Source organism: Artemia franciscana, chromosome 19 (genome assembly GCF_032884065.1).
Source record: "Artemia franciscana chromosome 19, ASM3288406v1, whole genome shotgun sequence".
Classification (NCBI taxonomy): domain Eukaryota; kingdom Metazoa; phylum Arthropoda; class Branchiopoda; order Anostraca; family Artemiidae; genus Artemia; species Artemia franciscana.
Window position 1 is genome coordinate 35,384,236 of NC_088881.1, and position 26,313 is coordinate 35,410,548.

At 35.5% G+C, this 26,313-nt stretch overlaps 1 pseudogene; it reads left to right on the forward strand.

The window, feature by feature from the left end:
- Positions 1-20,794: 20,794 nt before the first annotated feature.
- LOC136039610 (cytochrome c oxidase subunit 3-like) lies at positions 20,795-22,276 on the forward strand (annotated as a pseudogene).
- The last annotated feature ends 4,037 nt before the right edge of the window (positions 22,277-26,313 follow it).

Sequence of the window (26,313 nt, forward strand, 5' to 3'; positions counted from 1 at the left end):
ATCCCAAGGATTTTTAAAATTCAATTTTAAAAATCTATACTATTAAAATTCATCAACAATAGAGTCTATCCATAAATTATTTATAGAGCAAACATAAAAGTGATTCAATAAGTAAAACATATTGCTGAGAGAAATAACAGAGCAGAAGTACACATAGACTGACTAGGAAAAATTACTAGTAAACAAAAACTTTCTCGAAGTTGATTTCCTTTTCCAGTTCTCCCATTAATAGCGTCCTCCAAATTCAACTAACTTGGAAAGTTACTTGATTTCACCATAATTAACTTAAAAAAAAGTTCCCAAAACAAAAGTTTTTCAAAGAAAAGTAAGGAGTCGTATTAAAACTTAAAACAAGCAGACCTAAAGTCATATAATAATTCAAACTTAAAGCAAAGAGAAACTAACATCAGTCAATAGAGAAAACCCGAAATGAACAGAAATGAGGATAAACAATCACTTCATACATAAAGATAAAAAGATATTACAAGAGATGAATTGATGAATCCTAAAACAAAAACATAAAAACTAAAAAGATAAATAATCAAGCTAAACTAAAAATGAATAGAAATTACCACAAACAGGAGTAGGGCTAGTACCTCTTGAACTTTCTATAGACCAGTGTAACTGAAACCCTCAAAACTAGATCTTTCAATGCCCAATCGAATGATTCCCAAAAAAAAATTTATAAGACCACTAATTTACTCGAAAATTTTTAAATTTTAGAATTTTAGGAAGAAATTTTAGGCTCTTTTCTGGTCTTTTGCCGAGCCCCATTTTGCGGCAAACCAACATTTCTGTTTTTCTATATTATTTTTTCTTTTGCATTGCGGCTCCCTTACTTCAAGGACTTAAGGAAACAAGTTTCGACCTGGTTGAGAAAAACAGTTTTTATTTCTGTTTTGGACTCCTCCTTTGGAGGGGGGAGGGCCCTGGCCCTGAAACACTTTTCCTTGCTCATACCCCAGCCCAAAACAACATTTTTGATCCTTCTGATTCGGAAAACGATGCCTGAAATTTGGAGCCAATTACATACCCAACATCAAACAAGCCTCCCCTTTTCAATTACAAAATCCATAAGTAAACAACCGCCAATTTGCAGTATTTACAAGCCTTGCCCTCGAGGCTATAGGGATTCATGTCTTCCACGGGTACATGTTTATTGTTGATTATTTTGAACAAAATGACTATTTCAACAGCTGATCAGATGACTAAAGGATTTAGGGGGCTGGGTAGCAAAAAGGGCAAGGAAAGGACGCTAATTGCCCTTTGGGCACTTTTGAATCTTAAAAGGGTAGCTAGAACTTTCAATTTTCAGTGGACCGTCCTTCCACAGGAAACGACCAGGGGAAAAATACAACTAAAAGAAAATAATAATAATATATATGAAAGTATACAGCTATTTGGATTTGGGATCCTTTGTCTGAAAGGACGCGGGTTCGAATCCCAGTGTACCCAATTATTCTGTTTGGGACGGGGGTCAGTGGCGTGACTCTGTAAGCCTAGCCAGAGTCGACCCAGCTCTAAATAGGTACCTGAAGAAATCTGGGGAAGGTAAACAGGAAGGGTGTACGAAAGCACAGGATGGTTGGCCCCCAGCCCCCCATTGCACTTCCTGGCTGAAGGGCCAAGAAACAGAGATCTGCACCGCCGGTAGGGACTGTAAAGTCTAATGCCGTATCCTTTGCCTTTTTTATACAGCTATTTAATTATGCACCTCCAGAGCGCTTCCTTGAGAACACGTTTTTTTTTTTTTTTTTTTTTTTTTTTTTTTTTTTTTTTTTTTTTTTTTTTTTTTTTTTTTTTTTTTTAATCAAACCAGCTCTAACTTTTTTACTTTCAAAAACTCAAATGTCATTCAACAAGTTTTCAATTTTTACAATATTTTTAAAATTTCGAATAAGAGTTTAAATTTGAGCACTTTAAAACTTAACGGACTTAATTTTGAGTTATTATAAAACCCAAAGTAACTCTTAAGGTTGTCAGACGTTCGATCAGTCGAGTGATATAGCCAAAAAAAGGGGGAGGTCTGAAGATTTGAATTGATGGTCCCTTACAAATATATAAAATAGATGTTAATATAAACCTACTACCATATAACTGAGGTAGTTTTACTTCAAGGTAAAAACAAGAGCTGAGAGCTCATATGGCGCTTGTGACGAGGCGAGAAGAGCTAAGAGCCAAGAGATCATATGGCATGAGCTCTGACTAAATTCTATGAATCAATAGATTGATTTAAAAAGCAAAATAAGAGGCTTAATGCCGGTCAGGATTTAAAAGAAGAGCTCTGAGTCACGATGTCCTTCTAAATATCAAAATTCATTAAGAACCGATCACCCACTCGTAAGTTATAAATACCTAATTTTTTCTAATTTTTCCTTTCCCTTTAACCCCCCCAGATGGTCGAATCTGGGAAAACGACTTTATCAAATCAAATTGTTTAGCTCCCTGACACGTCTACCAATTTTCATCGTCCTAGGAAGTCCAGAAGCACCAAACTCGCCAAATCACTGAACCCCTCCCCCCAACTCCTCCAAAGAGAGCGAATCCAATAAAATTCTGTCAATCACGTATCAAGGACATTTGTTTATTCTATCCACCAAGCTTCATCCCGATTCCTCCACTCCAAGTATTTTTCCAAGATTTCCTTCTCCAACTCCCCCCAATGTCAAAAGATCTGGTCGGGATTTGAAATTAGAGCTCTGAGACATGAATTCCTTCTAAAAATCAAATTTAATTATGATCCAATCATCTATTCGTAAGATAAAAATACCCCAATTTTCACGTTTTCCAAGAATTCCAGTTTCTCCCTCCAACTCCCCCCAATGTCACAGGATCTGGTCGGAATTTAAAATTAGAACTTTAAAGCACAAGATCCTTCTAAATATCAAATTTCATTAAGATCTGGTCACCCTTTCGTAAGTTACAAATACCTCAATTTTCAAAATTACCCCCCCCCCCCCAATTCCACCAAAGAGAGCAGATCCAGTCCGGTTATGTCAGTCACGTATCTTAGACAGGTTTCTATTCTTCCCATCCAGTTTCATCCTGATCTCACCTTTTTAAGTATTTTCTAAGATTTCCGGTTCCCCCAACTGCCCCCCCCCCAATTACGCTTAATCCGATTGAAATTTAAAATAAGAGATCTGAGTTACGAGGTCCTTCTAAATATGAAGTTTCATGAAGATCCGATCACTCCTTCGTAAGTTAAAAATACGTCATTTTTTCTTATTTTTCAGAATTACCACCCCCCTCCCCCAATAGAGCGGATCCGTTCCAATTATGTAAATCACGTATGTAAGACTTCTAATTATTTTTCCCACCAAGTTTTATCCCGATCCCTCCAATCTAAGCTTTTTCCATGATTTTAGGTTCCCCCACCCCAAACATCCCCCAATGTCACCAGATGCGGTCGGGATTTAAAATAAGAGCTGTGAGACAAGATATCCTTCTAAATATCAAATTTCATTGAGATCCGATCACCCGTTCGTAAGTTAAAAATACCTCATTTTTTCTAATTTTTCAGAAATTACCCCCCACCAAGTTTCATCCCGATCCCTCCACGCTAAGTGTTTTCCAAGATTTAGATTTCCCCCTCCCAACTGCCCCCCCCCCAATGTCACCAGATCCGGTCGGGATTTAAAATAAGAGCTCTAAGACACGATTCCCTTCTAAACATCAAATTTCATTTAGATCCGATCACCCGTTCGTAAGTTAAAAATACCTCATTTTTTTCTAATTTTTCAGAATTAGAAACCCCCCCCCCCCAACTACCCCAGAGAGAGCGTATCCGTTCTGATTATGTCAATCATGTATCTGGGACTTGTGCTTATTTTTCCCATCTAGTTTCATCCCGATCCCTTAAGACAGAATATCATTCCAAACAGCAAATTTCATTAAGATCCCATCACCCGCTCATAAGTCAAAAATACTTCATTTTTTCTATTTTTTCCGAATTAACCGACCCCCCACTCCCTCCCAGATGGTCAAATCGGGAAAACGATTTGACCAGATGGTCAAATCGGGATATTCCCAAAATAGTTCCAACGAGATTTTTTTCAACGAAGACGAGAATTAAAAATTTCACCGGATGTTTTCAAATCAAATTCATTTTCGGCACTGAACTAGACAAGTTGTGTACACAATAACCAAGATATAGTCATTTACTTGTTACCAAACAAGTCTTACTTTAAGACTTGTTTGGTATTTGCAGTTGATGACAATGATCTGGCCAACCCTTGGTTTTTCTCAGGATAAAAGTTTCCTCTTGATGACACGCAATCATATTTCAAACAACATATTTTTGGGTACTTATTGGTTATGTAATAGACACTCGGGAAGTGAAGTTTGATTAATGCTAATGAAATGGAACAAAATATGATGAATATGTAATAGTTTAACAACAAATTTGGGCTATATATCAGAACATTAGGGGGGAGGGGCTGGGGGTAAAGCATAGCACATAAAGGGGTAAAGAAAGCATAGTATACCATGCTATGCTTTACCCCCATCCCCTTCATGTGCATATATATAGCCCAAACTTTTGATAAAGCTAGTGAAATAAAACAAAATATGGTGAAAATATAATACTTTATTAGGAAAATTGTAAAATTACAACTTATCCTGGAGAAATATAATTGCCTGTTCTTCGGTCCCTGGCAAATCCCAAATCTTAACTTGAACATCCATAGTGAGACTCTTATTTTCTATCACTAGTCAAAGCAAACTAACAGGTTAATATCTCATCCGATCTTTGCCATTCAAATGATCGACAGTATAAAGAAGTTACTTGACCTGTTTCTAGTGTCGAAATTTTATAGTGTCTATTATTTAACCGATAAGTACCCATTTTGTTGCAATCTTTAGAAAGGAAGCAGTTTACGATGATTATCATTTTTTAATTTTCTTAAATGTGATTTTAAAACAAACCTGTGCCTTTTATTCCCTCTTTGAGAGCCATAGAGTCAGGCACGTATGAAGAAAGGACCCGTGTTTTTATCGTAAGACATCAAAGGACCCGCAAGTGGTTTATTTGTGTCTGGATGGATTCTTTGGAGCGCTTTTTGGGTTGTGAGAATTGTGTCCTCCCCCGCTCATTTGAATCTCTCTTCTTTCTGTCTTTTTATTCTGCTTTCAGGTATCCCTGCCTTTTGGGCTTACGAGGATAGTATAGTCTCAAGGGGCCAAGGTACTTTTGAATTAAACCTTTTTTTTCAGTCAAGACGAAAATAGTACAGCCTCCCGGTGATGCAAGGGTCATTGTTGGTCATATTGCAACGATGAACTGCGAAGTATCATCTGATTCTTCTGTTCCATACGAGATCAAGTGGTTTCACGATAATAGGTTGGTATTTTCTCAGTTCTTTGATTTTTATGTCTTTTTTCTAGTCCAAGTCTTTGAATGTTGCTGGTAACAAATCCGAGGCGTTACTGCAGCGTGTTCATCCAAAAGCGAAGCATAGTATCCACACATTTGACAGATGTTGTTTTTTCTTTGCCTGCGCACGTATGTTTATCAACCCCACTGTATCCGTCGATTATGTCTGAAAGGGTCTTTGAAGTTATCCTCTTGATTTCACATATTCAGATAGGAAACTATCTGAATAATTGATAAATCAAAGAATAAAAAATATAAATAATACAATTACGAGTATTTACCATATAACCGAGTAAGCTCGAGCCGCGATTGGTTTGTTTCTATTTGTAATTAATATATTTTGAAAGTTGGTTGTCAAAAAACTCCCTTTACTGAAACACTCGACTGCCACGAAGGTTCTTTTAGTTTTTACTGAAACATAATGACTTAAAATTACCAGAATAAGTTTCTAATCGAGGTATTCTTATAGTGTCTCCTTATAGTGTTATATTTAAGGGTGTTGCAGAGAAAATTGTCTTATCGCTTATGAAAGACAAAAAATGCCCTAAAGTTGTAAATGTTTTATTTTGAAAAAAGAGCACTTCTTAGCACTTTTTTCGATCCAACCCTCCTCCCACTAGAAAACTTCTGTGGGCTCTCTCCCTCTTCCTTTTAAAAATTTCGGCGAGTGCTCTTGACAATTTTCTATATATTTTTTTTGTCCCTCCCACGTGCTATTAGTATCTCTTCCTTGTTGAAATACTTTGTTTTCTTATATTCTATTTTATTGTTATTTTATTCTATTTATTATTTTAAAATTTATATTTATTATGATTATATTATAATTTATATGACAATTTTATAATTGATTATTATATAATTATTCTGTTCTATTTTTTTACTATATTGTTTTCTTTTATTCTGTTTTCTTTTATTTCTTCGTTTTCTTTTGACAAATGCAATCATGCAGCGGAGATAATGATATTTGATGTATGGACGTTAATGTTCTATACAGATCTTGTTAGGGAAAGTCTAACTTTAGCATGAATTAGAATCCCTTCGTTTTCTCAAATTTCCTCCACTCTGCCTCTTGTTTCAAATATCAACTTAATCTGCAACTTGAATCAGTATAACAAAAATAGAAACTTGTACAATTCTAGAAAGTTATATTCAGTGATAAGTTTGAGCAAACTTTCTGTCCCTAGCCTTTGAAAACATTGGAAACAAAGAAATATTGAAATCCTGATGCTTTATATATGCAATGATTAGATTACACTGGGAAAAACTGTTTTGTAACTAAGAAATTTTTTTTATGCAAATTGTAGTTGAGTTTGAATAGACATAGCGTTTTTCTGGTTCAGAATTATTCAAATCGTAGTTTTTGCATTTTCATTTTAAAGTTTTTCTCTTGCCGAATATAGATGTTTCAAGTTGGAATTTTTAGCAGCTTTTTTTTCGAAAATTTCGTTTGAATTTCTTGTGTTTAGACAATTTTTCGCGTGAATAATTTCTTAGACCAACAATGTTTTTTCATCTATAATTAAAATAAAGCGAAAAAATTGAAAAACGGGTAAATTTTGTAATTATTGAAATAAAAATGAACAAATAAGGCTTTCAAAATTTCAATTTGAATTTACGTTCAAATCTAGATATGCATCAGAAAGGAAAAAAAGGAAACATATACGACAACACAGAACAAACAACACAATTCAAACACAGACGACAATTCGTTATCTCAATAATAAATGAAACGGACTACAGTAATTAATGGTATTTTGCTTTTAGAAAAACAAATTGACTGTTCTCAAACATGGCCTAGTGTTACGCTTCCAAAAATGTTGCTTCTCGTAAGAGTACAAGGTCATAGTGTGTCATTGACAGTGTTTTGGGAAACAGCCCCTTGTACTGCAAAAATATAAATGCATGTTCTTTGGTCCTTGGCAAATCTCAAATCTTAATTTGAACATTCATGGTGATATACTATATTCTCTCACTAGTCTAAGCAAACTAACCGTTGTACTCAAGAATCCCGTTAATAGTGAACTAAAATGAACTAGGTCAAGAATCGCGTTAATAATGAACTCTTTGTCTTTGAGATGGCCAGCCGACGCCGAAGCTCCAAATTTAAGAATTCATAAATGGCATTTACAATTTTTCTAATAGTGTTCTATTTTTATCATATTTTATTGTTACCAAACTTCACTTCTCGAGTGTGTTTTATATAATAGTCAAGTACCAAAAATTTGATCAATTTGAGCAACCCTCCAAGACGCAACACCTCCCAGTCATTGTTCCTTGGGGCAACTGTCCCAATTTCCCTTCCTCCTTTGAACGGCTCTGTTTGGAAACAATGGAACATTCCGCTTTGAGACGATACTTTAATTAACAATCGGCTGTAGTTTTAGCCATTATGTTGTAATTGAAGCTAGCCATAGTTTTTTTTTATGGCACTTGGTATTATCCAAGTGACATATAGCAATCGCAAACTCTGTCGGTCTCTCTGTCGGTCCCGGTTTTGCTACTTTAGGCACTTCCAGGTAAGCTAGGACGATGAAATTTGGCAAGCGTATCAGGGACCGGACCAGATTAAATTAGACATAGTCGTTTTCCCGATTTGACCATCTGGGAGGGAGTGGGGGGTCGGTTAATTCGGAAAAAATAGATGAAGTATTTTTAACTTATGAGCGGGTGATGGGATCTTAATGAAATTTGATGTTTGGAATGATATTGTGTCTTAAGGGATCGGGATGAAACTTGATGGGAAAAATAAGCACAAGTCCCAGATACATGATTGACATAATCAGAACGGATACGCTCTCTCTGGGGTAGTTGGGGGGGGGGGTTTCTAATTCTGAAAAATTAGAAAAAAATGAGCTATTTTTAACTTACGAACGGGTGATCGGATCTCAATGAAATTTGATGTTTAGAAGGATGTCGTGTCTTAGAGCTCTTATTTAAATCTCAACCGGATCTGGTGATATTGGGGGGGGAGTTGGGAGGGGGAAACCTAAAACTTGGAAAACACTTAGAGTGGAGGGATCGGGATGAAACTTGGTGGGGGGTTATTTCTGAAAAATTAGAAAAAATTAGGCATTTTTAACTTACGAGCGGGTGATCGGATCTCAATGAAATTTGATATTTAGCAGGATATCTTGTCTCAAAGCTCTTATTTTAAATCCCGACCGTATCTGGTGACATTGGGGGAAGTTTGGGGTGGGGGAACCTAAAATCATGGAAAACGCTTAGATTGGAGGGATTGGGATAAAACTTGGTGGGAAAAATAAGTAGAAGTCTTACATACGTGATTTACATAATTGGAACGGATCCGTTCTATTGGGGGGGGGGGGGTGGTAATTCTGAAAAATAAGAAAAAATGACGTATTTTTAACTTACGAAGGAGTGATCGGATCTTCATGAAACTTCATATTTAGAAGGACCTCGTAACTCAGATCTCTTATTTTAAATTTCAATTGGATTAAGCGTAATTGGGGGGGGGGCAGTTGGAGAAACCGGAAATCTTAGAAAATACTTAAAGCGGCGAGATCAGGATGAAACTGGATGGGAAGAATAGAAACCTGTCTAAGATACGTGACTGACATAACCGGACTGGATCTGCTCTCTTTGGTGGAATTGGGGGGGGGGGTAATTTTGAAAATTGAGGTATTTGTAACTTACGAAAGGATGACCAGATCTTAATGAAATTTGATATTTAGAAGGATCTTGTGCTTTAAAGTTCTAATTTTAAATTCCGACCAGATCCTGTGACATTGGGGGGAGTTGGAGGGAGAAACTGGAATTCTTGGAAAACGTGAAAATTGGAGTATTTTTATCTTACGAATAGACGGATCTTAATTAAATTTGATTTTTAGAAGGAATCTATGTCTAAGAGCTCTAATTTCAAATCCCGACCAGATCTTTTGACATTGGGGGAAGTTGGAGAAGGAAATCTTGGAAAAATACTTGGAGTGGAGGAATCGGGATGAAGCTTGGTGGATAGAATAAACAAATGTCCTTGATACGTGATTGACAGAATTGTATTGTATTCGCTCTCTTTTGAGGAGTTGGGGGGAGGGGTTCAGTGATTTGGCGAGTTTGGTGCTTCTGGACGTCCTAGGACGATGAAAATTGGTAGACGTGTCAGGGAGCTAAACAATTTGACTTGATAAAGTCATTTTCCCAGATTCGACCATCTGGGGGGCTAAAGGGAGAGGAAAAATTAGAAAAAATTAGGTATTTATAACTTACGAGTGGGTGATCGGTTCTTAATGAATTTTGATATTTAGAAGGACATCGTGACTCAGAGCTCTTCTTTTAAATCCTGACCGGCATTAAGCCTCTTATTTGGCTTTTTAAATCAATCTATTGATTCATAGAATTTAGTCAGAGCTCATGCCATATGATCTATTGGCTCTTAGCTCTTCTCGCCTCGTCACAAGCGCCATATGAGCTCTTATCTCTTGTTTTTACCTTGAAGTAAAACTACCTCAGTTATATGGTAGTAGGTTTATATTAACATCTATTTTATATATTTGTAAGGGACCATCAATTCAAATCTTCAGACCTCCCCCTTTTTTTGGCTATATCACTCGACTGATCGAACGTCTGACAACCTTAAGGGTTTCTTTGGGTTTTATAATAACTCAAAATTAAGTCCGTTAAGTTTTAAAGTGCTCAAATTTAAACTCTTATTCGAAATTTTAAAAATATTGTAAAAATTGAAAATTTGTTGAGTGACATTTTGAGTTTTTGAAAGTAAAAAAGTTAGAGCTGGTTTGATTAAAAAAAAAAAAAAAAAAAAAAAAAAAAAAAAAAAAAAAAAAAAAAAAAAAAAAAAAAAAAAAAAAAAAAAAAACGTGTTCTCAAGGAAGCGCTCTGGAGATGCATAATTAAATAGCTGTATAAAAAAGGCAAAGGATACGGCATTAGACTTTACAGTCCCTACCGGCGGTGCTGATCTCTGTTTCTTGGCCCTTCAGCCAGGAAGTGCAATTGGGGGCTGGGGGCCAACCATCCTGTGCTTTCACACACCCTTCCTGTTTACCTTCCCCAGATTTCTTCAGGTACCCATTTAGAGCTGGGTCGACTCTGGCTAGGCTTACAAAGTCACGCCACTGACCCCCGTCCCAAACCGAATAATTGGGTACACTGGGATTCGAACCCGCGTCCTTTCAGACAAAGGATCCCAAATCCAAATAGCTGTATACTTTCATATATATATTATTTATTTTCTTTTAGTTGTATTTTTTCCCTGGTCGTTTCCTGTGGAAGGACGGTCCACTGAAAATTGAAAGTTCTAGCTACCCTTTTAAGATTCAAAAGTGCCCAAAGGGCAATTAGCGTCATTTCCTTGCCCTTTTTGCTACCCAGCCCCCTAAATCCTTTAGTCATCTGATCAGCTGTTGAAATAGTCATTTTATTCAAAATACTCAACAATAAACATGTACCCGTGGAAGATTTGAATCCCTATAGCCTCGAGGGCAAGGCTTATAAATACTGCAAATTGGCGGTTGTTTACTTATGGATTTTGTAATTGAAAAGGGGAGGCTTGTTTGATGTTGGGTATGTAATTGGCTGCAAATTTCAGGCATCGTTTTCCGAATCAGAAGGATCAAAAATGTTGTTTTGGGCTGGGGTATGAGCAAGGAAAAGTGTTTCAGGGCCAGGGCCCTCCCCCCTCCAAAGGAGGAGTCCAAAAAAGAAATAAAAACTGTTTTTCTCAACCAGGTCGAAACTTGTGTCCTTAAGTCCTTGAAGTAAGGGAGCCGCAATGCAAAGAAAAAATAATATAGAAAAACAGAAATATTGGTTTGCCGCAAAATGGGGCTCGGCAAAAGACCAGAAAAGAGCCTAAAATTTCTTCCTAAAATTCTAAAATTTAAAAATTTTCGAGTAAATTAGTGGTCTTAGAAATTTTTTTTGGGGAATCATTCGATTGGGCATTGAAAGATCTAGTTTTGAGGGTTTCAGTTACTCTGTTCTATAGAAAGTTCAAGAGGTACTAGCCCTACTCCTGTTTGTGGTAATTTCTATTCATTTTTAGTTTAGCTTGATTATTTATCTTTTTAGTTTTTATGTTTTTGTTTTAGGATTCATCTATTCATCTCTTGTAATATCTTTTTATCTATATGTATGAAGTGATTGTTTATCCTCATTTCTGTTCATTTCGGGTTTTCTCTATTGACTGATGTTAGTTTCTCTTTGCTTTAAGTTTGAATTATTATATGACTTTAGGTCTGCTTGTTTTAAGTTTTAATACGACTCCTTACTTTTCTTTGAAAAACTTTTGTTTTGGGAACTTTTTTTTAAGTTAATTATGGTGAAATCAAGTAACTTTCCAAGTTACTTGAATTTGGAGAACGCTATTAATGAGAGAACTGGAAAAGGAAATCAACTTCGAGAAAGTTTTTGTTTACTAGTAATTTCTCCTAGTCAGTCTTCTGACTGACTATGTGTACTTCTGCTCTGTTATATCTCTCAGCAATATGTTTAATTATTGAATCACTTTTATGTTTGCTCTATAAATAATTTATGGATAGACTCTATTGTTGATGAATTTTAATAGTATAGATTTTTAAAATTGAATTTTAAAAATTCTTGGGATTTTTAAAATCCCAAGGGCGAAAAACAGAATGATAACCTCAGTTGAAATCACGAACAGAAATGGGTAGAAACGACAGATGGCAGCACTATCGGTCCCCACTTTTTTCTGTAAATATCTCTATTTATCACTCAAAGAAGAGATATTGGCTGTGGGGCCGGGTAACTGCTGCATATATTTAACACTTATAAATTTTATTCCATCTTCAATTTAAAGCTGGTGCCTGCCTGCTTGCCTGCTAGAACGGAGCCTTCCACTCGAAAGCAGAAACATGGTTTGATGAAACGAAAGCTTGACTGCATAACTTCAGTTAGTTCTCTCTGACACAGGTTATAAAACTCCAAGTCACTTCACACACTAATTGCTCGGGCTCAAGGACAAGCAAAAACCATCCTTTTTGACCTCAGACAAGAGCTCTACGAGACTTTCCAAAATGCAAAGTCATATTCATCAATGCGGCCTAAAGTGAACACTTTTCGTAAAAACCGCAGAGGTTGGACCCTTACCACTTTCTAGGAAAAAGCTGAAATCAGGGTGCAAGGAAAAAAAAGATAAAAAAAAACACAGCAAAACCAAAGTGTTGCTCTCGCAACACAATCAGTATTAGTTCAAACATATTCTTATACCTTGGGTTGAGTTCATTGAAAAACGGTTTAATTTAAATATTTGTGAGTTAGATAAGGATTAAGTCAAGAGAGGGTGTATTTAATTGGGGGTTCAGTGGAACAAAGGCTTATTTTAACTTGATTGAGCTGTCAGAAGAGGGTTCAGTTTAATGGGGCTAAGCTGCACTTGGGCTGGGATTCATGGGGCTCAGTTAAAGGGTTATTTAGTTGCACGAGGGTTCAGTCAAATACAGATGAGCTGCACAGGGATCTAGTTCCACGAATTAATTGTTTTTTTTAAGCATTGACTAAAATAAAACATTAAGCATTTGAGACGAATTACCAGTTTTCGAAGAGCTTTTACATTGGAACTGTTTAACGACAGTATTTTTTTACTTGGGGCTTCGAAAAGGGTTCGATATTTGAACCCAGTGCTGTGAACTGGACATATTTTTTGTCGAATGGGTATATTCAGGGTTTCCTTGTCTAGTAAAAATAATGCTACTATTGAGGGTCTTTAAAAAGCATTACCACGGTATAAAATTTACTACATCCCAAAAAATATTTCGTGTGATTTTATAGGTAAATATTTCTCTATGTGTAGTTCTCCTCAACTGACTTCTGATATGACAGAAAAGGGCAACTTATGTGGCATACAACTACAAGCAATTGCAAAAAACCGTCTAATCTGAATTTTAATCTCATCTCCGAATGTTTGCCTTGTGTGGTAATAACGCTTTCAGACTATCCATTTTCTAGAAAATTGTACGGAAAGCTGGAAGTAGTGAAAGTAATCGAGATATACAGTATTTTTAAATACATGTGTAATAGTTTATCGGCTATCGTCATCAAAGTTTTTTTTCTAAACCAATACCTACAGAAAAACAATTTTTAAGCTTGCATCATTTGGAAAATTTACCCTTTTTCTGTTGAAACCACACAAAAAAGTTGAAACCTGTCAATTGTTTCATCAAATTCTGAGACGTTTCAAACTACTAATGCATCGTTAAATGTTTTTAGTTAATAAAGGAACGTTTAGTCATCAAGCATTCACCTATTCGCACTGACTTATTGAAAAAGAGCCCTTTGGGAACATATCAAATGGTCAAAATTTAAAGCAATAGATTAGGAAATTCTCTCTTAACTAATATTTTTGAATTGTAATGTACAAATTGTTAATAATCAAAAAATTTGCACAATACAGCGTAACTAGAAACTTTTTTCAAATTTATTTTAAGACAAAGCCAAGAAATAATTTACAATAAACCGTTTGTACAACTTCAATGTATAAAAAGTTATATTATCAGTTAGTGAATTTGTAGTTTATATCTTTTTCTTATAATTTGTTAACAATTTTTGATTTTGAAATGCTGGTTTGATTGAAAGTTAAAACCCTGATCTTCATCAATCAGCATACACTAATCAGGATACTGCAGCAGTAACTGTTTCTAATCGAAATCAATGGGTGCAGTCCAGTGTTTCCACTTTCTTTTTTGAAAAATCCTGAATCAGAGACGAAAAATCCCTTTTTGGTTAAACAATAATCCTTTGAAAAATCCTTATCATGCTAATCACGACAGTTAGCTACTGGTTTCCTGGTCCACGAAGTCCATCTGTGTGCTTCTGTCTGAGCACCCGATTGTTTTAAATAAAAATCTCTCCGAACGAACTGAAAAGCACTGCAAGATGCAAACACTATAATTTTTTTAACAAAAAAAACTTCAAAACTAAATCCCAAAATTTGCATTCTCATATCCTGAGCATGGATACTAACGAATGCAGAATTCAACCTCTCGTTCAAGAGTCAAAGAACAGAACATTATTTTTGTTTTTTAAACCAACAATACAAAATTTTTTGCCACATTCGCCCGAAAGGTGAAAGCACAGGATGAAAATCGAACATGACCTTCAAATGTGCATGCTCTTACACATCGCAGTTAAAGTAAATATCATGTTTATATTTTGTTTTTATTAATCAAATATATCACAAATTAGGTAATGGTTTCAGTTTGATTCAGGACAATTAAAAACGCTCTAATTAAAGACACTAGGACTGGGACCTGGCTGGGATACGAGTTCAGCTGCCTCTTTTGAAGTAGCGCTTGCCTTTACAGCTTTCAGTCGTTTTTGCATCTCGGTATCCAACTTCATGGATATGGCACTAGTGCCAGCTCTTTTCATTCCGTATTTACACTGCAACAGACCCGCTGTTGTCGACTGTCCCAAACGGTTGCGGTGAACTGTTTTAATATTTTTCAAATCACTGAAAAGCCTCTCGACCACAACGTTGCTGAATGGAAGGGTCAAGAACCACTGTATCACCTGTTTAAGGTGGGCAGACTCAATTCAAAAATAATTGAGATAAATAATTGAAATATATCTTACTTTTACTTTCCTTTTGTTTCTTCTTATTCAACTAGCCAATTCCAATTGCCGCTGTTGAATTTTGAAACAGTTGCCAAGCAACTTTGAAAAAGTTGGCACGTAGCTCACTATATCGCTCATACTGACGAAAAACAAAATCCTTACAGGGATAGATAAAAAATTCTGGAAGCTGCACCAAACACCAACAAAAATCCTTGAATACACCATCAAAAACTGAAAATCCTGAATATCTCTATTTTAGTAGGGAAAATCCCTTAATACCTCAATTATCCCTGAAAAATCCCGTATCCCCTTTTAGAGAAAGTAATCCCGCGGAAGGCCTAGAAATCCCTCAGAAAGGGATAAATCCCTCAAAGTGGAAACACTGGTGCAGTCTGCTAGAAGCTAAAAAGCTACCTTCAAAGCAAGGCTACACTCTCTTAAGCTGTTTAGCACTGTCTTTCTTCGCATTTTTCTTCACTCATTTCTTACTCACTTTTTTTTATCTTTTTATTTTAATTTTGTACCGTCTGCCCACTAAGGCCATCATAACCGCATGTGGAGAACCTTTTTTATAAGAAATTAAATAAAAAAAAAAACAAGTTTTTTCAAATGAAACTAAGGAGCGACATTAAAACTTAAAACGAACAGAAATTACTCCGGATATGAAAGGAGCTTTTCCTTCTCAACGCCCCGCTCTTTACGCTAAACTTTGGCGTATAGCGTATATATATTTGTAAGGGACCATCAATTCAAATCTTCAGACCTCCCCCTTTTTTTGGCTATATCACTCGACTGATTGAACGTCTGACAACCTTAAGAGTTTCTTTGGGTTTTATAATAACTCAAAATTAAGTCCGTTAAGTTTTAAAGTGCTCAAATTTAAACTCTTATTCGAAATTTTAAAAATATTGTAAAAATTGAAAACTTGTTGAGTGACATTTTGAGTTTTTGAAAGTAAAAAAGTTAGAGCTGGTATGATTAAAAAAAAAAAAAAAAAAAAAAAAAAAAAAAAAAAAAAAAAAAAAAAAAAAAAAAAAAAAAAAAATGTGTTCCCAAGGAAGCGCTCTGGAGGTGCATAATTAAATAGCTGTATAAAAAAGGCAAAGGATACGGCATTAGACTTTACAGTCCCTACCGGCGGTGCTGATCTCTGTTTCTTGGCCCTTCAGCCAGGAAGTGCAATGGGGGGCTGGGGGCCAACCATCCTGTGCTTTCGCACACCCTTCCTGTTTACCTTCCCCAGATTTCTTCAGGTACCCATTTAGAGCTGGGTCGACTCTGGCTAGGCTTACAGAGTCAGTGGAAAATTTACCCTTTTTCTGTTGAAACCACACAAAAAAGTTGAAACCTGTCAATTGTTTCATCAAATTCTGAGACGTTTCAAACTACTAATACATCGTTAAATGTTTTTAGTTAATAAAGGAATGTTTAGTCATCAAGCATTCACCTATTCGCACTGACTTATTGAAAAAGAGCCCTTCGGGAACATATCAAATGGTCAAAATTTAAAGCAATAGATTAGGAAATTCTCTCTTAACTAATATTTTTGAATTGTAATGTACAAATTGTTCATAATAAAAAAATTTGCACAATACAGCGTAACTAGAAACTTTTTTCAAATTTATTTTAAGACAAAGCCAAGAAATAATTTACAATAAACCGTTTGTACAACTTCAATGTATAAAAAGTTATATTATCAGTTAGTGAATAAGTAGTTTATATATTTATATCATAATTTGTTAACAATTTTTGAAATGCTGATTCGATTGAAGGTTAAAACCCTGATCTTCATCAATCAGCATACACTAATCGGGATACTGCAGCAGTAACTGTTTCTAATCGAAATCAATGGGTGCAGTCTGCTAGAAGCTAATAAGCTACCTTCAAAGCAAGGCTACATTCTCTTAAGGTGTTTAGCACTGTCTTTCTTCACTCATTTCTTACTCACTTTTTTTTTATCTTTTTATTTTAATTTTGTGCCGTCTGCCCACTAAGGCCAGCATAACCGCATGTGGAGAACCTTTTTTATAAGAAATTAAATAAAAAAAAAACAAGTTTTTTCAAATGAAACTAAGGAGCGACATTAAAACTTAAAACGAACAGAAATTACTCCGTATATGAAAGGGGCTTTTCCTTCTCAACGCCCCGCTCTTTACGCTAAACTTTAGCATATAGCGTATATATATTTATAAGGGACCATCAATTCAAATCTTCAGACCTCCCCCTTTTTTTGGCTATATCACTCGACTGATTGAACGTCTGACAATCTTAAGAGTTTTTTTGGGATTTATAATAACTCAAAATTAAGTCCGTTAAGTTTTAAAGTGCTCAAATTTACTCTTATTCGAAATTTAAAAAATATTGTAAAAATTGAAAACTTGTTGAGTGACATTTTGAGTTTTTGAAAGTAAAAAAGTTAGAGCTGGTTTGATTAAAAAAAAAAAAAAAAAAAAAAAAAAAAAAAAAAAAAAAAAAAAAAAAAAAAAAAAAAAAAATGTGTTCTCAAGGAAGCGCTCTGGAGGTACATAATTAAATATCTGTATAAAAAAGGCAAAGGATACGGCATTAGACTTTACAGTGCCTACCGGCGGTGCTGATCTCTGTTTCTTGGCCCTTCAGCCAGGAAGTGCAATGGGGGGCTGGGGGCCAACCATCCTGTGCTTTCGCACACCCTTCCTGTTTACCTTCCCCAGATTTATTCAGGTACCCATTTAGAGCTGGGTCGACTCTGGCCAGGCTTACAGAGTCAGTGGAAAATTTACCCTTTTTCTGTTGAAACCACACAAAAAAGTTGAAACCTGTCAATTGTTTCATCAAATTCTGAGACGTTTCAAACTACTAATACATCGTTACATGTTTTTAGTTAATAAAGGAATGTTTAGTCATCAAGCATTCACCTATTCGCACTGACATTGAAAAAGAGCCCTTCGGGAACATATCAAATGGTCAAAATTTAAAGCAATAGATTAGGAAATTCTCTCTTAACTAATATTTTTGAATTGTAATGTACAAATTGTTAATAATAAAAAAATTTGCACAATACAGCGTAACTAGAAACTTTTTTCAAATTTATTTTAAGACAAAGCCAAGAAATAATTTACAATAAACCGTTTGTACAACTTCAATGTATAAAAAGTTATACAATCAGTTAGTGAATTTGTAGTTTATGTCTTTTTCTTATAAGTTGTTAATAATTTTTTAAATTCTGATTTGATTGAAGGTTAAAACCCTGATCTTCATCAATCAGCATACACTAATCAGGATACTGCAACAGTAACTGTTTCTAATCGAAATCAATGGGTGCAGTCTGCTAGAAGCTAAAAAGCTACCTTCAAAGCAAGGCTACATTCTCTTAAGCTGTTTAGCACTGTCTTTCTTCACTCATTTCTTACTCACTTTTTTTTTATCTTTTTATTTTAACTTTTTGCCGTCTGCCCACTAAGGCCAGCATAACCGCATGTGGAGAACCTTTTTTATAAGAAATTAAATAAAAAAAAAAACAAGTTTTTTCAAATGAAACTAAGGAGCGACATTAAAACGAACAGAAATTACTCCGTATATGAAAGGGGCTTTTCCTTCTCAACGCCCCGCTCTTTACGCTAAACTTTAGCGTATAGCGTATATATATTTATAAGGGACCATCAATTCAAATCTTCAGACCTCCCCCTTTTTTTGGCTATATCACTCGACTGATTGAACGTCTGACAATCTTAAGAGTTTTTTTGGGTTTTATAATAACTCAAAATTAAGTCCGTTAAGTTTTAAAGTGCTCAAATTTAAACTCTTATTCGAAATTTAAAAAATATTGTAAAAATTGAAAACTTGTTGAGTGACATTTTGAGTTTTTGAAAGTAAAAAAGTTAGAGCTGGTTTGATTAAAAAAAAAAAAAAAAAAAAAAAAAAAAAAAAAAAAAAAAAAAAAAAAAAAAAAAAAAAAAATGTGTTCTCAAGGAAGCGCTCTGGAGGTGCATAATTAAATAGCTGTATAAAAAAGGCAAAGGATACGGCATTAGACTTTACAGTCCCTACCGGCGGTGCTGATCTCTGTTTCTTGGCCCTTCAGCCAGGAAGTGCAATGGGGGGCTGGGAGCCAACCATCCTGTGCTTTCGCACACCCTTCCTGTTTACCTTCCCCAGATTTCTTCAGGTACCCATTTAGTGCTGGGTCGACTCTGGCTAGGCTTACAGAGTCAGTGGAAAATTTACCCTTTTTCTGTTGAAACCACACAAAAAAGTTGAAACCTGTCAATTGTTTCATCAAATTCTAAGACGTTTCAAACTACTAATACATCGTTAAATGGTTTTAGTTAATAAAGGAACGTTTACTCATCAAGCATTCACCTATTCGCACTGACTTATTGAAAAAGAGCCCTTCGGGAACATATCAAGGGCTTACAGGAGTTGTCCTGTCGAACTCTAGAATTGATATTGTTCTCCATGATACTTATTATGTAGTTGCCCATTTCCACTATGTTTTATCAATGGGTGCTGTCTTTGCTATCATAGCAGGATTTGTACATTGATTTCCTCTAATGACTGGATTAAGAATGAATCAATTTCTTCTTAAGGTACATTTCTTTATTATATTCTTAGGAGTAAACTTAACTTTTTTCCCTCAACATTTCTTAGGTCTCGCTGGAATACCACGTCGTTACGCAGATTATCCAGATACATATGCTTCATGAAATGTAATTTCTTCACTAGGGAGAGTTATATCTATAATTGCTACATTAATATTTATTTTTTTTTATTTGAGGGGCCATGATCGCTAAACGAATTAATATTTTTTCACTTAATTTAAGATCAAGTGTGGAATGAAATCATCCTCATCCGCCTGCTGATCACTCCTATGAAGAAATTACTATGATCTCTACATTTTAAAGTGGCAGAAACACGTATGCGTTGGATTTAAGCTCCAAAGATGGGTACCCCCTTTAAAAGTGTCTCAATGATTCCAACTAGGTTTACAAAATGGGAAATCGCCTCTCATAGAACAACTTATTTTTTTCCATGACCATGCTTTACTAGTGGTAATCTTAATTACTTCTCTTGTTGGCTTTTTCTTAGCTGCATTGTTTTCTAATAAATTTCTCCATCGTTATCTACTTGATGGTCAGGCAATCGAGACGGTTTGAACCGTTATTCCTGCTGTTATTTTAGTAGCTATTGCCCTTCCTTCTATTCGTCTTCTCTATTTAATTGATGAAATTCGTAATCCTGCTTTGACTATTAAATTAACGGGGCATCAGTGATACTGATCCTATGAATGCTCTGATTTTGACGATATTCAATTTGATTCATACATAATCCCTTCAAATGAACTTTCTACCGGTATATATCGTTTACTTGATGTGGACAATCGTATACCAGTGCCCTATAATCAAGCTATCCGTCTGATGATTACTTCAGATGACGTTCTACACTCATGAGCTGTGCCATCTCTGGGTATTAAGATGGATGCAGTCCCAGGCCGGCTTAATCAGTCCAGACTTCTAGTAAATATACCCGGAGTATTTTATGGGCAATGTTCCGAAATTTGTGGATCTGGACATAGTTTTATACCTATCGTGATTGAAGCTGTTGGAGAGAGAGACTTACTAAAGTGACTTGAGTTACAAATTTCATAGGGTGGCTGAAAGTCAAGCGGTAGCCTCTTAAGCTCTCTTATGGTAATTACCCCCTATGGTATAGAGACTTAGTTTATTAATAAATATAAGGTTGTCAACTTTAAGAAGCCGATGGCAGTCTCTTATTCCTCAAATAATACCACTTCCTTGAATTATGGTATTCCTTGTCTCTATAGCTTTACTATGAGCTATTATAACTATGGTATTTTTCCTTTATCAACCCCGCTCGGTTTCTTCTGCTAATGGATTCTCTGATCAAACTATTTACTTAAATTGAAAATGATAGCAAACCTTTTTTCAGTATTTGATCCGACTTCCTCTTTTTTATCCAACTGATTAAGAATACTAACCCCACTCCTGTTTATAGCAATATCTTTCTGATTGATTCCTTCACGACCTCAATTTTTAGCTAAGAGAGTTTTAATGGGATTGAATCGGGAGATATCCCTCCTTATAGGCCCAGCGAGATTTGGTGCCAATATCCTAGTTATTGCCCTTTTCTTATTTATTTTATTTAATAATTTTATTGGTTTATTCCCCTATATTTTTACCGCTACTAGACATTTAGCAGTTACCTTAAGACTCGCAGTTCCTCTGTGAATCTCTTTTATTCTATATACTTGAATTAGGGAGACAACAAATGCTTTAGCCCATCTCGTACCTTTAGGAACACCGGCACCTTTAATACCCTTCATGGTATTAATTGAAATCATTAGAAATATGATTCGGCCTATTACACTCTCTGTCCGTCTTGCGGCTAATATAATTGCCGGCCATCTCCTATTGACTCTTTTAGGAGCTCAAGGCACCCTAGAAAATTTATATGTTACTACAATTGTAGTCTTTTCACAGATTATCCTATTAATATTGGAATTCTCTGTAGCTATTATTCAATCTTATGTTTTTATGACTCTAATGACTCTCTACGCAAGAGAATAATGAATCAATTAAATCACCCGTATCATTTGGTTAATATTAGACCTTGACCCCTAGCTACCGGAATAGGAGCTTTTGCAATAACTTCTGGACTTGTCAAGTGGTTTCATTCGTTTGATAGAATGCTATTTTTTACAGGATTAATCACAATCATATTTGTTTCATATCAATGGTGACGAGACGTATCACGAGAAGCTACTTTTCAAGGAATACATTCAACGAAGGTCGGATTTGGATTGCGATGGGGAATAATCCTATTTATTATCTCTGAAGTTTTCTTTTTTGTCTCTTTCTTTTGGGCATTTTTTCACAGAAGTTTGTCGCCAAATATTGAAGTTGGGGCCTTATGGCCCCCAATCGGAGTGGAAAGCTTTAATCCATTTCAAGTACCCCTGCTTAACACAAGTATCCTACTGGCTTCAGGAGTTACGGTAACTTGAGCCCACCATGCCTCAATAGAAAATAATTTTGATCAATGCCTTCAGGGACTTCTATTTACTGTATTGCTGGGGTTATATTTTTCATTTCTTCAAGGGTTGGAGTATATAGAAGCCTCATTTACTATTGCGGATAGAATCTATGGGTCTACATTCTTTTTAGCGACAGGTTTTCATGGTTTACATGTTCTTATTGGTACTATTTTTCTTATAATTTGCATCTTACGTCACGCTAAGTGCTACTTTTCTCCCCAACATCATTTCGGGTTTGAAGCTGCAGCTTGATATTGACACTTTGTTGATGTTGTCTGATTGTTTCTCTATCTCTCTATCTACTGATGAGGTGAATAGAATCTTTCTAGTATAAATATTATACTTGACTTCCAATCAAGGGATCCTGCTAGGGAAAGATAATTATTTTAATTTGATTAAGAATTTTTATGCTTGTTTTTATTATGTTAACCCTCGGAGTGTTTGTGAATAAGAAAGTATCTCTGGATCGCGAAAAGAGTTCACCATTTGAATGCGGATTCGATCCTTTGAATTCTTCTCGTACCCCCTTTTCTATTCGGTTCTTTGTTATTACTCTAATTTTTCTTATTTTTGATGTAGAGATTACCTTACTCCTACCTATAGTATATTTGAACATATCTTACCCGACAACCTACCTGATTATCTTCTTTTCTTTCATCCTTGTTGCAGGGGTATTTTATGAGTGAAGGGAAGGTGCCCTAAGATGAATTAAATAATCATTAACTTTATCAAAGACGCTTTATTCAGGAGAATAGTTTAAATAGAACATTGGGTTTGCATCCTAAAAGAGGGATGTTCCTTCTCTCAGAGTGAGAATTGATGTTATCAAATCCAGTTTCGACCTGAATTTAGGCCTTTCGGTCCCCACTCTTTAGCAGAAGCTAATTAATAGCGCTTCATTTTTAATGAAGAGAAAGGGATGACCCCTGTTAAGAGGTAGAAAGAAGGATGGGAGCTGCTAACTCTTCAACCGGGTAGTTAAATTCTACTCACTGCCTATTTATATAGTATATTTAATACAATGCATTTTCAATGCATAGATGGATAAATGTCCTTTAAATATTTCCAGGAATCATCCACCCCAACATCTTCAGTGTTGTACTCTTGTTAAGCTATAGAAATATGTAAATAGTGTGAATAATAAAGAAGATAGGATAAGTACCTTATATGGAGAGGAGGTTAGAAACGAAAATAGAGATGACCCCCGTAAGCTATTCTGATAGATTAATGACGGCCCCGCTTCTTCTACCCAACCACAATCGCCCTCATGATAAAGGAGTTCACCCATAAATAAGGGTATGAAGCTTGTTCGCCCTGTAATAAATGGTAAAAATAATATTCTACTTACATAGTGTCTTAAGCTTAAACTAAATGATTTGACAAAGTAAGGTAAAATCACCCCTACTATAATAAGGGAGAGAAGGAGAATCTTTTCAAATGGGCCTAAGACGATTCTTACGTTCCCCAGAAAACATCAATAAAAAATGTACCCCCCTATAACAGCCCCTCAATAAAGAACAAAAAGAGGAGTCAGATAATCCCCTTCTTCGTCCCTGTATTGACAGCTTAAATTATAATTATAGGAGCACAAACAGATTATTGCAATTCGTGAAGAATAAGTTCTTGTTAGAAGACATGAAACTAATATAAGTGCACTAGGAATTAATATGTGCAGGCTCTCGGAAGATTCAATGATTAGATCTTTTGAAAAGAAACCTGATAAAAATGGAAATCCTATTAATCTAAGAGAACAAACTAAGATAATATAGCTAGTGTAAGGGAGTATCCTGGAAACCCCCCCTATCCGACGTATATCTTGTACCCCTAGTGAATGAATTACGACCCCCGAACATATAAAAAGGAGAGCCTTAAAAAGTGCATGGGCAAAAAGATGAAAATAACAAAATAGAGTGAGACCTAAACCTAGAGAAAATATTATTACTCCTAGCTGGCTTAATGTAGATAATGCAATTACTCGTTTTAGATCGTTTTCTCCGAACGCAGCCAGGCCTGAAAAAAAGGAAGTTAAGGACCCTATGATAACGAGTAAAAAACACCCTCTCTCTTCAAATGAAGGAGACAAACGAATTATCAGATAAATACCGGCTGTCACTAGTGTGGACGAATGAACTAAGGATGAGACGGGGGTAGGAGCCGCCATGGCTGCTGGTAACCATGCAGAAAAAGGTAGTTGAGCTCTTTTGGTAAAAGAAGATAGAATAAAGAAAAGCATAATTGATAAAGAGAAGTATCTTAAGAATATATAATCCCAGCTCTTAGAGTAAAATATCAACCCTAGTGACCATAAAATTAATACATCCCCAATTACTCGATTTCTTAAAATAGTGATTATTCCTCTAGAGGAAGTACAACACAAAAATATTGTAAAAATTGAAAACTTGTTGAGTGACATTTTGAGTTTTTGAAAGTAAAAAAGTTAGAGCTGGTTTGATTAAAAAAAAAAAAAAAAAAAAAAAAAAAAAAAAAAAAAAAAAAAAAAAAAAAAAAAAAAAAAAAAAAACGTGTTCTCAAGGAAGCGCTCTGGAGGTGCATAATTAAATAGCTGTATAAAAAAGGCAAAGGATACGGCATTAGACTTTACAGTCCCTACCGGCGGTGCTGATCTCTGTTTCTTGGCCCTTCAGCCAGGAAGTGCAATGGGGGGCTGGGGGCCAACCATCCTGTGCTTTCGCACACCTTTCCTGTTAAACCTTCCCCAGATTTCTTCAGGTACCCATTTAGAGCTGGGTCGACTCTGGCTAGGCTTACAGAGTCACGCCACTGACCCCCGTCCCAAACCGAATAATTGGGTACACTGGGATTCGAACCCGCGTCCTTTCAGACAAAGGATCCCAAATCCAAATAGCTGTATACCTTCATATATATATATTATTTATTTTCTTTTAGTTGTATTTTTTCCCTGGTCGTTTCCTGTGGAAGGACGGTCCACTGAAAATTGAAAGTTCTAGCTACCCTTTTAAGATTCAAAAGTGCCCAAAGGGCAATTAGCGTCATTTCCTTGCCCTTTTTGCTACCCAGCCCCCTAAATCCTTTAGTCATCTGATCAGCTGTTGAAATAGTCATTTTATTCAAAATACTGAACAAAAAACATGTACCCGTGGAAGACATGAATCCCTATAGCCTCGAGGGCAAGGCTTGTAAATACTGCAAATTGGTGGTTGTTTACTTATGGATTTTGTAATTGAAAAGGGGAGTCTTGTTTGATGTTGGGTATGTAATTGGCTCCAAATTTCAGGCATCGTTTTCCGAATCAGAAGGATCAAAAATTTTGTTTTGGGCTGGGGTATGAGCAAGGAAAAGTTTTTCAGGGCCAGGGCCCTCCCCCCTCCAAAGGAGGAGTCCAAAAAAGAAATAAAAACTGTTTTTCTCAACCAGGTCGAAACTTGTGTCCTTAAGTCCTTGAAGTAAGGGAGCCGCAATGCAAAGAAAAATAATATAGAAAAACAGAAATATTGGTTTGCCGCAAAATGGGGCTCTGCAAAAGACCAGAAAAGAGCCTAATATTTCTTCCTAAAATTCTAATATTTAAAAATTTTCGAGTAAATTAGTGGTCTTAGAAATTTTTTTTGGGGAATCATTCGATTGGGCATTGAAAGATCTAGTTTTGAGGGTTTCAGTTACACTGTTCTATAGAAAGTTCAAGAGGTACTAGCCCTACTCCTGTTTGTGGTAATTTCTATTCATTTTTAGTTTAGCTTGATTATTTATCTTTTTAGTTTTTATGTTTTTGTTTTAGGATTCATCTATTCATCTCTTGTAATATCTTTTTATCTATATGTATGAAGTGATTGTTTATCCTCATTTCTGTTCATTTCGGGTTTTCTCTATTGACTGATGTTAGTTTCTCTTTGCTTTAAGTTTGAATTATTATATGACTTTAGGTCTGCTTGTTTTAAGTTTTAATACGACTCCTTACTTTTCTTTGAAAAACTTTTGTTTTGGGAACTTTTTTTTAAGTTAATTATGGTGAAATCAAGTAACTTTCCAAGTTACTTGAATTTGGAGAACGCTATTAATGGGAGAACTGGAAAAGGAAATCAACTTCGAGAAAGTTTTTGTTTACTAGTAATTTCTCCTAGTCAGTCTATGTGTACTTCTGCTCTGTTATATCTCTCAGCAATATGTTTAATTATTGAATCACTTTTATGTTTGCTCTATAAATAATTTATGGATAGACTCTATTGTTGATGAATTTTAATAGTATAGATTTTTAAAATTGAATTTTTAAAATCCCAAGGGCGAAAAACAGAATGATAACCTCAGTTGAAATCACGAACAGAAATGGGTAGAAACGACAGATGGCAGCACTATCGGTCCCCACTTTTTTCTGTAAATA